Source organism: Onychomys torridus, chromosome 19 (genome assembly GCF_903995425.1).
Source record: "Onychomys torridus chromosome 19, mOncTor1.1, whole genome shotgun sequence".
Taxonomy (NCBI): Eukaryota; Metazoa; Chordata; class Mammalia; order Rodentia; family Cricetidae; genus Onychomys; species Onychomys torridus.
The window spans coordinates 27,469,421-27,483,708 of record NC_050461.1 but is presented as its reverse complement, the minus strand read 5'-3'; positions in this window follow the sequence as shown (position 1 = coordinate 27,483,708).

Sequence of the window (14,288 nt, the reverse complement as noted above, 5' to 3'; positions counted from 1 at the left end):
TTCTCAGACCCATTTTTGCATGGAGGCTGGGGATGATGAGATAGGATACTAGAACAGTGCCTAAACGGCCTGCCCTCCCAGCCGCCCCTCTTCTTCATCAGAGTTTTAATCCAAATGAAAGTGGGACCATTGGAAGGAAAAGAGCAGTTTTTAAATGCATTGGTTTGTGCCTTGGAGCAGGAGCATTTCATCAGATTGGTGCAGGTAGGCAACATGATGAGAAGTCCTCTAGATAAGTGCACTAACTTATCTGATGGGCATTCCAGACATGTGACAGAATCAGCAATGATGTGAGCTTTGGTGTTTTGTGGTTTTTATTTGATTTTCCTGGAGACATAAATCATTTGCTTGTAATGCCCAGGACAGTTAAATTTCAAAAATAATAAAAGAAACTCTGTGGTTTATTAGACTAATTCACATTGACTTTTTTTCCTTGATTCATTAAAATCAGGTGACAATGTTATTATGCTAATATCTATTTTTGAGTATCAGAAATGTTTTATAATAAATACAGTGATCAATTTTTCAAAATTCCAGTCTTGGGCCCAACGAAGCACCAAAATGATGGTGTCAATGAGGAAGTCAGGGTTCCCTGTTGGGTTGTTAATCTCATTAGCAGAAGAATTTAGAAACAGACCTGGAAGGAAGCTTGAAGACAATTTTATTATGATTAGAGGGAAAAAAAGTAACAGGGCAGGAAAGCTATAAGTTTTAGCAGCCATTTGAAGGAGGGTGATGTAGGGGGTGGACAATGGGAACTTGTGTCTCTTTGGGTGTCCCATCCAGGAAATGCTGCTTTTTTTTTTTTTTTTTTTTTTTTTTTGCAATAAGGCTAGACAACAAATCTGTAATAAGGCTAGATAATACATCTGAAGCCCACAAATGTGATTTTTCTACATAAATCAACTTATTACTTTTTTAATTAAAGAATCAAAAAATCTAACATAGACTTTTTATGGCTGGTGTGTTCTTCTTTCTTTTCTTTTTTTTTGGGGGGGTGTGTGGGTGGGTATTTTCAAGACAGGATTTCTCTGTGTAGCCTTGGCTGTCCTGGAATTTGCCCTGTAGACCAGGCTGGCCTCGAACTCATAGAGATGTGTTTGCCTCTGCCTCTGGAGTACTGGGATTAAAGGCATGAGCCATCGCCACTCATAATAGAGACCTTTTAATTATCTCTCTTTTCATAGTACAGCAGGTTGAGACTACACCAACCCCTCAGAAGGAGGGTCTTCAATGTGAACGTGCAAGTGTTTTGCTTTTACATGGGCATTTTCTATATTTCCATAGGCACCACCACACAGAAAGCAGAGCAGGAAACAGGTTATGTTTGCTGTGTGCCCTACTAACAGTTCTTAGCAGCTAATCGATTAGCACCACCCACTTAAACACATTGCAAACAGTATCATTACTCTGAGTCTGTGGAATGTTTCCTTGGCACAGATTTTAGAGTTTTTATTTATTTGGTCATATAAGGGATGCCAAGTTTGTGGCTTCGCCCAGTGCAACTGGGAGACAGGATATGGTTCATCAGTTCTGGGGGATGCAGTGAATCAGTGATAACACAGATGTTTCTATGGTAACCTCCCCCTACCCCTGTTCATTCAGTGGGAAGACTCCCTCTATGGCCACAAGGAGTAATGAAGGGGCAGTGACCCTGACAATCATAATGAGGAGAGCTGTTTGAGAAGGGGACAACCTGACATTTGGGATGAAACAGGAAGGACTCTAGCCAAGGTTTTGAAGAAGAAAATATTGAAGAACAGGGAGATGAAATCTATTGCTTCTATCTGCTGTTGGCAAAATGTTATGAAGTCTAATTTGGGAATGTTCTCAGTTAGGACCAAGTAGACTTGAAGAAACATGACCCAAAGAAGAGGATGAGCAAGGAAAAACTAGGAAAACAGAAAGTGGACAGTACCCAGGCTTAAACTCTACTCCATTGGTTTTAGTTGTTGTTGAGTTTTTTAGTTTGTTTTTTTGGTGGTGGTGGTGGTAGTGGTGGTGGTAAGTTAGTAAGATTGTTAAATATTTTTAAAAGTTCCTTTTAAGGGACTTTTTTCAACTACAACTTATTCTTGTTTCTAGCTCTGTGGAATCACTTTGATCCTTTCCAGGGAAAATGCACTCTTTTCACAATGTAGTAGCAACATTTTATTCTGTGCACAGAGGTAGGGGACATTGTACAAGCTGATAGAGTGACTTGAAGAGCCTAAGATCTGACTCTGATGCCAGCCTTGGGAAAGTCAGAGACACAAAGGAAGACTACTATACCTTCCTGGAACAGGGTGCAGACACCCCCAGGCTCACAAGAGATTGAGCCTGGTTGTTTAGTTTGATGTTAGTGTAGTGATATTCAATAATAAATTTCAAAATTCTGTGGAACAAAATATTAAATTTCAAAATTCCATGGAATAACTCTGTCTTATTCATCTGTGTCCCTGCCAGTTCACCACTAACACACACACACACACACACACACATACATACACACACATACACACATACACACATACACACACACATACACACACACATATACAAACACACACACATACACACACACATACACACACACACACACATACACACACACACACACACATACATATCCAGATAAACATATGTACAAACCAAGCTATACATACAAAGGCTGACCGGGCATCCCAATTTACATACTACACACCACATTACTACATGTCTACTGATGGACTATACATATTCCAAGAAGTAAAGCCTTACAAGAGGCAATTAAACATTATATGTAATATTTAGAAACCTATAGTCACATTGTAATAATAACACTTATTTTGCTCTTTTAAATGTTCAGACAAGTGGGCTTGACATAAATACAATAAAACTTGAGAGGCAGTCTGTGGAAAAGTGTTTTTTAAAAAATCAAGAGACTTTCAAAACAGCGGGACTATTCACAGTGATTAAATGATGCCTGGTGAATGCTGATGGCTGAAAGTACCGTGGCATTTCTCAATCCATCAAATATTTATTGAACACCTACCTTAATAGCTATGTGCTCCACACAGAGGACCATCCTTGCTGCTTATGCAGGTTAACTTATTTAATCTCCTCAAAGAAGTAAGCACTGTTATTAAAGTACCTGTTTTTCAGATAAATAAACCAAAGAAGAAGTAACTGAAGAGTTCTCGCACAGATGGTGAGGAGTGGAATTATAAATTGAACTAACAGTCTAAGACCAGATGACAAGTTCCTAAGCACTATGACAGTCCCTAGCTGGGAACTGGGGAGATGACAATTCCCAAGGAGCATATCCATCTTCTGTTTTCCTAAGGGTGGGGGTATGCAGGGGAGACACGCTGAAAACCACCTTCCCATCACCCTTGCCAAGTTCTGGCAGAGCTAGGAAAGAGCTCTATTGACAGATGAACACAAACCTTGATCCTAGTCAAAATGTGGAAGAGATAGGCCAGCAAAGAGGTAGGTGCTGTTTTCCCACTGACCTTATTTCCTAATGGCTTTTGGTAATGAGGTGGGAATGGTTAATCAAGGCACACTGAGTCCTTTTCAGGAGGGAACTTTTCTAAGTAATTCCTAACAGCTTAGTGAGACATACCTCTGGTAGGTGTGTCCCAGAGCAGGAAGTTAACATTGACTACTCAGGAAGTGCCAATAAGATAGAACTGGTCAACTAGATAGACTTTGAGAGGAACAGTGTTTTTTCCATTAAACCTAAAGTGTAGTCATGGACATTTTAGAGATGAGAGCAGTCAACAGGGGATACTGATAAGACCTGTTAGGATGAGGGTGAGTGCCAAAGATGTGACCAACTGAAGAAAGATGAGGCTATGCTAAGAACATCCCTTTAAAGACCAAACTAAACTTTAGCCATTCACTAAACACTTTTATAAATAACCAAGCACAGTGTTTAATATATTGAGAGGACTTGCTATGCACTGAGTTCTAAAATGAGTTTGCAGGTGGCGGTGGTATTACTATTATTGTGTAAGGAAACTCAAATGTATCTTCTGGAAGTTGAATAAAGCTCTAACAAATTTATTTGACCAATTTCATGGTTAGGTTCAATGACGCATGAACATCTGTATGGAAATACAACTCAATAAAAATGGTACGGTCTTATAGTAATGTGTAAAGTGAAAACCCAGTGAGGCCTGGCTGTTCAGCTTCTTCTTGGCTCTTTTCTACAAACTTCCTTCCTTCCAGGGTAAGGGCAGGACCCATTCTGCAATGGGACGTCTTGTGACTTTTAATACAATGGCTATTCTAGTTGGTTTTTCTGCTGCTGCAATAAACATCATGACCAAAAACAACTTGGGGAGGAGAAGATTCATTTCATCATGTACCTCCAGGTCATAGGCCATTATTGAGGTAAGTCAGGACAGGAAGTCAGACAAGAACTGAAGCAGAAACCATGGAGAAGGCCTGCTTCCTGGCTGCTTCCCTGCCTTCCTTCTCAGCTACCCCATTTCTACAGTCCAGGCCCACCTGCCTGGGGGTGATGTCATCTGCAGTATGTTTGGCCTTCCCACATCAATCACCAACCAAGGAAGTTTCTTACCGACTTGGGCATGGGACAGCATGATCCAGGCAATTCTCCTACTGAAGATCTCTATTTCTAGGTGACTCCGAGTTGTATAAGTTGACAATGAAAGACTAAGCAGTACAACAAGGCAGAGGCTTTCTTCTGATCGATTCTTAGCCAAAAAAAGGCAGGGGAAATTTTCAGAGTTTATGGTTGGCTTTAGACAAAAGTGCTAGTGATTGCTATGATCCACCATTGAGAAGGGAAATTCTAATTTCTTTGGTTTACCTAATCATAAGACAAAAAAGGAGTGAGAACCAGAAGGAGAGGAGGAGATGGAACGAAGGCTTTGCTTCTGGCCATTCACTCTGGAGCATGGTTTTCTAAGCCCCAATGCTGCTAGACTGACTATAGTTATGACCAGTGTCGTCGCTGGGCCTGGAGTGCGGCCAAAGCATCCCAAAGTCAGTAATTGTATTGTAACCATGGTTTCGCTCCAAAACGCTTGCAGGTGTTTGCATAGGGGGCAGAGTTAATACCAGTTCACAGGAGGAACTCATGACTCATTGAGTCTGAATGCAGAGCTTGGCCTTGGATCACTGTGTAATCCTCAGAAGAAGAAAAAAAAGTGTCACTGAATGCCACTGTTGTGTCTGTGAGAGTCAAACCTTCAGGGAAACACTCGCAGGGGTCTGGGGATGCCAGATATTTTTCTCAGCCAGATCTTTTTTTTTTTTTTTTTCCCTCACTTTGAAGTTTTTATGAATTTCAAGTATGGGCTGGTTGGCTTCTTTCATTCAGCTTTTAATTAAGGCAGGATGTACAGAGGAAGGTCAAAGTAGAGCCTGGGATCACGCTAGGTCTAGAAGAAACTACTTATTTTACTATCTGGGACGTGGTGAAACAGACAAATCAACGTGATGGTAGAGTGCCGACCTGGCATGCACAAGATCAGTCCACAGAACAACACACGTAGGCAGCATGGGGTAATAGCCTTTTAATGGAACAAACTAACAATATTAAAACACTTTGAAACAGCTCCAAGATGAATGAGAGGTGTAGCACAGTGTCAGAGCACTTGGCCGGCAGGAACAAGATCCTGGGAAAGAGAGAGGAGTTTTAAAGGCCTGGCAGTTTCTGTAATGAGCAATGGGGACAAGCAAAAAAAATGTAGCCAAAAATGTAAGTCCTCAGAAACTGTCCAGACGGCCAAGGAAATGTAGAGAAAGGAGAAAGACAAGGCGAGACACGTCTGACCTGCAACAGGACTGCTCCTGCCCAGCTTCCTGCTCTCCTGCCCAGCTTCCTGCATTCCCTCCTGCTGTAATGAAAGGGCCTGAGCTGGAGACCCAAAGCTAGCAACCAGGTGTCAATCTGCAGTGGGTGCATATGGGAACCAGGGCCATGAACAAGGAAATGGGTCCTGGGTTGCACGGGACACTTATACAGTGGTTTATGGGAGTAGACCTCAAGTGGCCGAAATGTTGAAGATAACATTTATTTTCAGGAAACAAATGATTCTATTTTAGGAAGAAAAAAAAAAGAGAGAGAGACTCATATATGGCATTTCTTGGCGTCACAGACAAGACATACTGTTCTCAATGTCACTGAGAAAAGGTATGATAGACATAGCCTAAGGTGTACCTTTATATTTGATGACAATTTATATTTGATGACAATTACAGTGTGGCTTATTCATTAGTTTATCTTTCACCATTGGGAGGGTTACTAAATATTGGGGAAAGAGAGGTTAATACTTTTTATAAAGCTTGACGATGCTTAAATAAACACCTTTGCAATTCCAGGCATGAATCCATTCAGCTATCCTATTCCTTCTTCTTAGACTGTAGGTTTAAACTAAGGTTCATTCACAAAATCCTCTTACCCCTTTGAAATCCCATATTTCTAAGTGTCTTTCAAGGTACACTCTCAGACACTCGTATCCAACCATGTGGGCAAAAGGCAGATAAATACATATTTTTTTATTTTAATAAAAGGGAGGATGTATAATCTGTATAGTAACCTAGGAGGTATTTGGGGAAATTATAGGGAGAGTATTGCCTTCTGTATATGCAAATTTCTAAGGACTAGTTAGCACCCTTGGCCTTGGCACTACTGGCTGGCTTGCTGGGGATTTGAGGTGCTGCCCTTTATCTCTTGGCTCCTGCCATTGTGTCTGTCTGCCTGTCTGTCTGTGTGTATGTGTGTGTATGTGTGTGTATGTGTGTGTCTCTATGTGTGTCTATCTGTGTGTGTGCGTGTGTATCTGTGTGTGTCTGTCTGTGTGTCTGTGTTTGTCTGTCTGTCTGTCTGTGTCTGTGTATCTAAGTCCTTCTGTGTGTCTGTGTGTGTATTTCACGGTATCTGCTTGATTTGGACTCCGTCTCCAGTTACCCTTCTTCCTTCTTCCTACAAAATGTCGTCTTGTCTTTCCAGCTTTTCAAGAGTTCTCCCCAGTGACTTGAATTTGAAGAAAGCTACAGGGTCGAGCTCAATGGAACGCTGAGAATGACAGCGAAAGTCCCTGAACAGGGACTGCTCTCTCTGAATAGGACAGCCTAAAAATAAAGAGCTGTCAGCAGCTGGGACCGAGTGCCCAGAGAACTATCAGAGACATGCAAAGAAAATCACAATGCAGAGGAAAGCATAAATAAAAACAGCCATTCTAGAAAGGACTCCAGGGTTAAAGAAGCACCAAGGTAGAAACCTGGACAGGGCCAGCCCCATGGCAGGTGATTTAGCACTAGTCGACTGAGGTTGGGGAAGTTTGATTCATCTAAGAATTGAGCCCCTAAGAATGGAAGGATGAAGCAAGGAGCTGTAAGTCAGCTAACCCTTTCTTCATTCTTGACTGTTTATGGGCCTTGTTTCCCAGCAATATAAAATTCGGTCAGTCCCAAATCTGAATTGCATCCCCATCCCATCCGTTTTCTGCCCAGTCCCTCTTTCTCCTGTCTGTCAAACTTGCCTGTTCTCGCTTACTTTCCTAGGGTCGCTCCTTGTTGGCACTCACTGAACAGATTCTAAATCTTAGAGTATCTGTTCACAGGCCACTGAGTGGATCTGAAGAAAAGCAAAGGGTCCTGTGGCTAAAGAAAATGCTCGCTTCCCTCCCCAGCAGGACAGCGGAGTAAGGAGCTGAGTGAGGTCCCGATTAGCATATAAAAGACACCGGACTGGAAACCCCTCCCCACCAAGGCATGTTCTCTATACCACCTGCGCAGAAAAGCTGTATGGTATGCAAATGACCTATAAAAGTCCTGGTCTAGACATTCCCTGTTTGGAGGTGCTCTTTTTAGAAACTGTCTGCTCCCACCACTAGCCACACGCTTCTGCCCAGTGCTTCTGCCCAGTGCCTTGTTCCAGGACACAAGAACCTGGAAACTCCTGCAAGTGCCCAACCTATCCTGGCATATCCTGGTACTGGGCTATAACACCTCCTGCATGGTGGCTCTGCTCTGCTTAAGAGGCTCCCTCTGCTTGAAGGCACAGCTTTTTTCATTTTCTTCATCAAGCTGAGCTATCCACGTCATTCAATGTTCTGTTATTTTTCATAGTGTGTGTCTTCACATGATGAAAAGCAAGGTTCTCTCTCTCTCTTCTCTCTCTCTCTCTCTCTCTCTCTCTCTCTCTCTCTCTCTCTCTCTCGTGTGTGTGTGTGTGTGTGTGTGTGTGTGTGTGTGTGTGTGATGTCTGCCTGTGGGTTGCTGTATTTCTTCCCATCTACTCAAGAGGAAGCTTCTCTGATGGTGGTTGAATAAGTTCTGTAATCTATAACCATTTGGAGTCATTTTATCACTACTTTTTGTTTTTTTCCAGACCAGTAACATTTGGTTTTACCCTAGGTTTCTGGGAAATCTAGTCTCCAGTTTTTGGTCACCCCAGCAGTGTCAGGTATGGGTTCCATCTTGTGGAGTGGACCTTCAATCCAATCAGGCATTGGTTGGTTACTCTCAGAAGCTCTGTGCCACTAGTGCCCTAGCATATTTTGCAGGCAGGACAGCACAGTAGATCAAAAGTTCTGTGGCCGGGTTGGTGTCTTAGTTTGTGTTTCTGTTGCTGTGAAGAGACACCATGACCATGGCAACCCTTATAAAGGCAAACATTTAGTTGAGGTGGCAGCTTACAGTTTCAGAGGTTTGATCCATTATCATCATGGCAGGGAGCATGGCAGCTGGCAGGATGGCAGGTAGACATGGTGCTGGAGAATGCTACATCTTGATCCAAAGGCAATAGGAAGTGATCTATCTCACTGGGCATGGCTTAAGCATGTAAGAGACCTCAAAGCCCGACTCCACAGTGACACACTTCCTCCAACAAGGTCACACCTACTCCAATAAGGCCACACTGCCTAATAGTGCCACTCCCTTTGGGAGCCATTTTCTTTCAAACCACCACAGGGGTGTATACATTTGTCTTTCAGTAGACAGCAGAGAATCCCCTTGTACTAAAGACACTAAAGATAAAGGTTCAGTGCAGGCACCAGCCTAACCTCTCCCCATGTTCAATGAATTGTGTGGGTGTTATCTTCAGCAATGGGGCCCTGCCATCAGTTTGTAGAGAGTGACCAATTGTCTTGGCAACAGCCTGAGTTGTTTGGAAATCTCCATGAGACCCCTTTGGCCAATGACTCAATTGGATGTAATCCAGTGCTGGTAGTGGAAATTTTATTTGGAGACAAGAAGTGAACAGTTGGGACTCTGTCTCCCCCATTATTTAGAGACTTCATTATAGTCACCTTCAGGTGACCTATAGGAAGTTCCCACTGTCCTAGATTTCCATATCACCCCTCAAATGCCCCTCAATTTTAGCTGTCTCTCCCTGCATTCCCTCCCCCTCCCCACCTGATCCTTCCATTCCAGGTCCCCCTACCCCCAGTCCATCCGTAAAATCTATTTCCCCATCCCAGGAAGATCCATGTGTCCCCATAGTCCCTTTCTCTATAACTAATCTCTCTAGGTTCATGGATTGTAGTTTGATTATCATACACTTAAAAGAAAAGCTAATATCAACATATAAGTAAATGCATATCATATTTATCTTTAAAAGTCTGGGTTACTCCACTTAGGATGACTTTTTTCTAATTCCATCCATGTACCTGCAAATTTTATAATGTCATTTTTAAACAGCTGAGTTTAAAACAGTTGTGTTTATGCATCACATTTTCTTTATTCATTCTTCTGTTGAGGAACATCTAGGTATTTCCGATTCTTGGCTATCATGAATAAAGCCTCAAGGGACATAGTTGAGCGAGTATCCTTGAGGTAGGGTGAAGTGTCCTTTGGGTATATGTTCAAGAGTGGTATAGCTGTATCTTGAGGTAGATTGATTCCCATCTTTCTGAGGAACCACCACACTGTTTTCCATAGGAGCTGTACAAGTTTACACTCCTACCAGCAATATATGAGTGTTTCCCTTATTCTACAACCTTGCCGGCATGAGCTGTCACTTTGCTATTGATCTTAGCCATTCTGACAGGTGTACGATGAAATCTCAAAGTAGTTTTGGTTTGCATTTCCCTGATGCTAAGGAGGTTGAACATTTCTTTAACTGTTTCTCAGCCATATGAGAGCTGTACCCCATATTTTATTGAATTATTTGTTTTTTATATCTAGTTTCTTGAGTTCTTTATATATGTTGAATATTAGTCCTCTATCAGATGTAGAGTTGGTAAAAATCTTTTCCCACTCAGTAGGCTGCCATTTTATCTGAATGACATTGTCCTTTTCCTTACTGACACTTTTCAGTTTCATGAGGTCCCACTTATTAATTATTAATCTTAGTGTGTTCTGTTGTCACAGTGTCAATGAGTCCAAGGCTATTGCTTTCAGCTTCTGATTCACTTATCTCTACCTCTCAAGTGATGGGATCTCAGGCATGCACCACCATAACCAGTTTATGTTAGATTTTCCAATGTTAAACAGAAGGGATAACATTTCTGGGTACCTGTGTCTCTGAAATATTGCTCTGTTAACCTCATGCTTAGCTGGTAGATGGTCTGCATGTGGAATTCTCCTTGGGAATTCTGAATGTACTACTCTATCCCTAGCATCTAGGGAAACTGTTAAGACCTTCAATGTTCCCAGGCCAATCTGCAGCCTAGGGTCATGTCTGAGTCAGTTGCCCTACCACACCCAGAGTCTATGTTGATATCCATGGCTTCTGGTACCATCAAAGGCCATAGGGATATGCCAAGATCTAAGCTGCCCCCACCCCTGGAGCCATATTGGTGTCCAAGTACCCACCTTACAGCCCAGTGACGTTAATTTGAGTGGCCTTCACAGTCACCTGGGGTCATGGTGACAACCAGGCCCAGGATGCTGCCAAGGACCATGTCTGGGTCAGTGGTCCTACTGCAGCTGAGATTTGTGTTGATGTCCACAGCCCATATTGCCACCAAAGGACACAGGACGGCTGGCTTCTAGGCTGCCACCTGTGATCATGCTGAGGACAAAGGAACAGACATACCACTGACAGGGCCATGCCAACCTGAGTGGCCTGCACTGGCACCTAAGGTGCTGTCAAGGGCCATGTCTAGGTCTGTGGCAGCCAGAGTCTGCATCGAGTTCCATGGCTCCAGTTACCGCCAAAGGCTGTACAGATACCCAGGGTCTGAGCCAACACCTGATGCCATGTTGATGCCCAAGGATCATGCTGCCACCAGGGCCATACAGATCAGAGTTGCCAGCACTGCCACCTGGGGCCATGTTGACATCTGGACCTAGCAACGGATGGAAACTATGTCTGGGTCCATGGTACCACCAAAACTAGGGTCTGTGTTGAGATCTGTAGCTCCTACTACCATCAAAAGCTGTGGTGCTGCCTAGAGTCTGGGCTACAGCCTGGAGTCTGAGAAACATGCCGCTCCTGGGCCCATCCTGATGTGGGAGTCCTGTGCCACTAACTGGGCCAGTGGTGATATCCAGGCCCAAGCAGCTACTGATGGCCAGGTCTGGGTCCGTGGTCCTTTATTTGGTCTTGCTCATGGTCCTGGGGTTGGTGTTGATATCTGTTGCCTATGTTACCACAGGGGGCCATGTAAACCATGTGTCAAACCATTTTCTGAAGTACTAGGGCCATACTAACCTGGTCCTGCCCCTCACTGGCCAGGGAGAGCCACCCCCATTTACCCAAGAGCTGACCCCACCCCTCACCGGCCCTGGGATAACCTATACTGGGCCCATGACCTCAGCATGGGAAAGATGGCCTGCCTCTAATAGGAGAGCAGCTCCCAACTGGGAAAGCTGGCCCCACCACCCGCCATGGCCATAGAAGAACTAGATCAATCCCTCACTTGGGGGGTGGTTCCAGCCACCTTATCAAACCAAGACGTACATCCAGGGCTTTGAGTTGGCACTCCCCAACATCTACTTCTATGACCCATTGGAGTTCACCAAGGGACTGGTCCTGTGGAACCATAGCCACAGGATCTCCATGACTCAGGGCAACAGCAGGATATCTGAGAGGAGTCTCAGTGGGGTCCAGCACTGATGGTGCACCAGAAGCCAGAGGCTTTGAACCTGACCAACAACACATTACACAATGAGCATTTGCAAGTAAAACTGTCTGTCCAAAGTGTATACTGCATGATACACTGCAGCGCCCAATGCCGCTAAGACGGGTAAAGAGGTGATGGAGAGGTGAGAAAAACCCACAAGCCAAGTGGGTTTTGTGTTTGCCTTTATGTTTGTTCGTTTTTAACTAATATTGTTATTTGTGTTGTTTTTTGTACTTTTGTCTAATTTTTATTATTTCTTTTTTAGTTTTCCTTTGGGAGGAAGACACTACAAGGGTTAAGGGCAGAGATGGGAAATGAGTGGGTTGGGATGCATGATGTGAAATTACCAAAGAATCAATTTTAAAAATTATGGTTTTTTTTTTTTTAAAAAAGGATTTCAATGTCATTCTGATTGTGTTCATTGTTGTTAGATTTATAAAAACAAATTTAACATTTTGTATTTACATATTATATTATTATGGTGTGTGTGTGTGTGTGTGTGTGTGTGTGTGTGTGTGTGTGTGTGAATTTATGATATGTGTGTTGGCACATGTATAAGGTGGTATGGAAGTCAAAAGAAAACTTTGAGGAGTCAGCTCTTGCCTCCCACTTCTTTTTCCACCTCCTGCCTGGGCTTGGGGTGCTGGCTAGCAACAATATTTCGTTTGTTTTTGTTTCGTTTATGTGGGTTCCAAGGATGAACCACAGCCATCAAGCCTGCATGGCAAGTGTTTCCACCCATTAAACAGCCTTGCCAGAGCTACAAAACCAAACAGTAAACAGTTAGAAACGTTCCAGGATAGTAGAACTTCTTCCTAAGCCATTGAAAAGCTCTCAGGCAGAAGCCTGGACACCCAGACTTCAGTTTACCTGCTAGATAAAAGGACATGTTCCCGTCTGCTCTGCACAATCGAATGCAGCCAGGAGATCAGGAAGCAAGCACCGACACAGGACTCATTTACATACTTCTAGACTACACAGGATCCTACTAACAGTTGCTCAATTGTCCCAACAATAGTTTTATTTAAAGGATCCTGATCAGAACTACCATCACAGGTCTCTTTAGTCAGGAAGCATTCTTTATCTCCATCTTGATTTTAATAACCTTGACAATTCTGGAGAAGCTGGTCATCTTTTGAGTTTTCCTTCTGATTTTTTGAGGTTTCTACTTGGTTAGATTAGATTAAGTTCAGGATGTGAACTTCTTGGCAAGAGGGTCAGGAAAGTCACAGAATCACTTTCTCAGTATATTGTAATGGTTTCAATGTGTGGTACTTCCTTGGTCTATTCTTTTAAATTTTTCTTGACCATTGCACTAAAAAAAGCATCTCTTGTAGATAACATGGGGTTGGACACACTTTATTTAATGCAGTCTCATAATCCTTGCTATTTGATTGGCGCTACTTAGATCATCTGAATTCATGTAACTGTTATGGTAGCATTTAAGTCAATACTCTAGCTTGTGTTTTCGACTGTTTATGTTTCTTCTTGGTTCTTTTTATTCTGATTTATTTATTTGGTTTCTGTCAAGGTTTATTTTATTTCTATCCTCTCTCTCTCTCTCTCTTTCTCTCTCTCTCTCTCTCTCTCTCTCTCTCTCTCTCTCTCTCTCTCTCTGTGTGTGTGTGTGTGTGTGTGTGTGTGTGTTCATGAGTGCAGGTTCCACAAAGCCAGAAGCATCATGTCTCTCTGGAGATGGAGTTACAGGTGATTGCGAGCCACTTATGTGGGCTCTGGAAAACAATTGCAGGTCCTCTTCAAGAACAATACCCATTCTTAACTGCTGAGCCATCACTCCATTTCATTTTTTTTTTTCTTCTGAATTAGCTGATACCATCTTAGTTAGCGGTTCTATTGCTATGACAAAACACCATGACCAAAAAGCAGTGGGAGAGGAAAGGGTTTATTAGGCTTACACTTCAGCATTGCTGTTCATCACTGGAGGAAGTCTAGACAGGAACTCAAACAGGGTAGGATTCCAAAAGCAGGAGCTGATGCAGAGGCCATGGAAGGGAGCTGCTCACTACCCTGCTTCCCATGGCTTCCTCAGTCCACTTTCTTACAGAACCCAAGACCAGCAGCCCACGGATGACACCACCCACCTTGGGCTGGGCCCTCCCTCGTTGATCACTCAATGCGAAAATGCCTTACAGCTGGATCTCACAGAGGCATTTCCTCAAATGAGGCTCCTTCCTCTGTTGACTCCAATTTGTGTCAAGTTGACACACAAAACCAGCCAGTACAACTGACCCCTTCAGTCCTGGGCTTTCAGCTGCC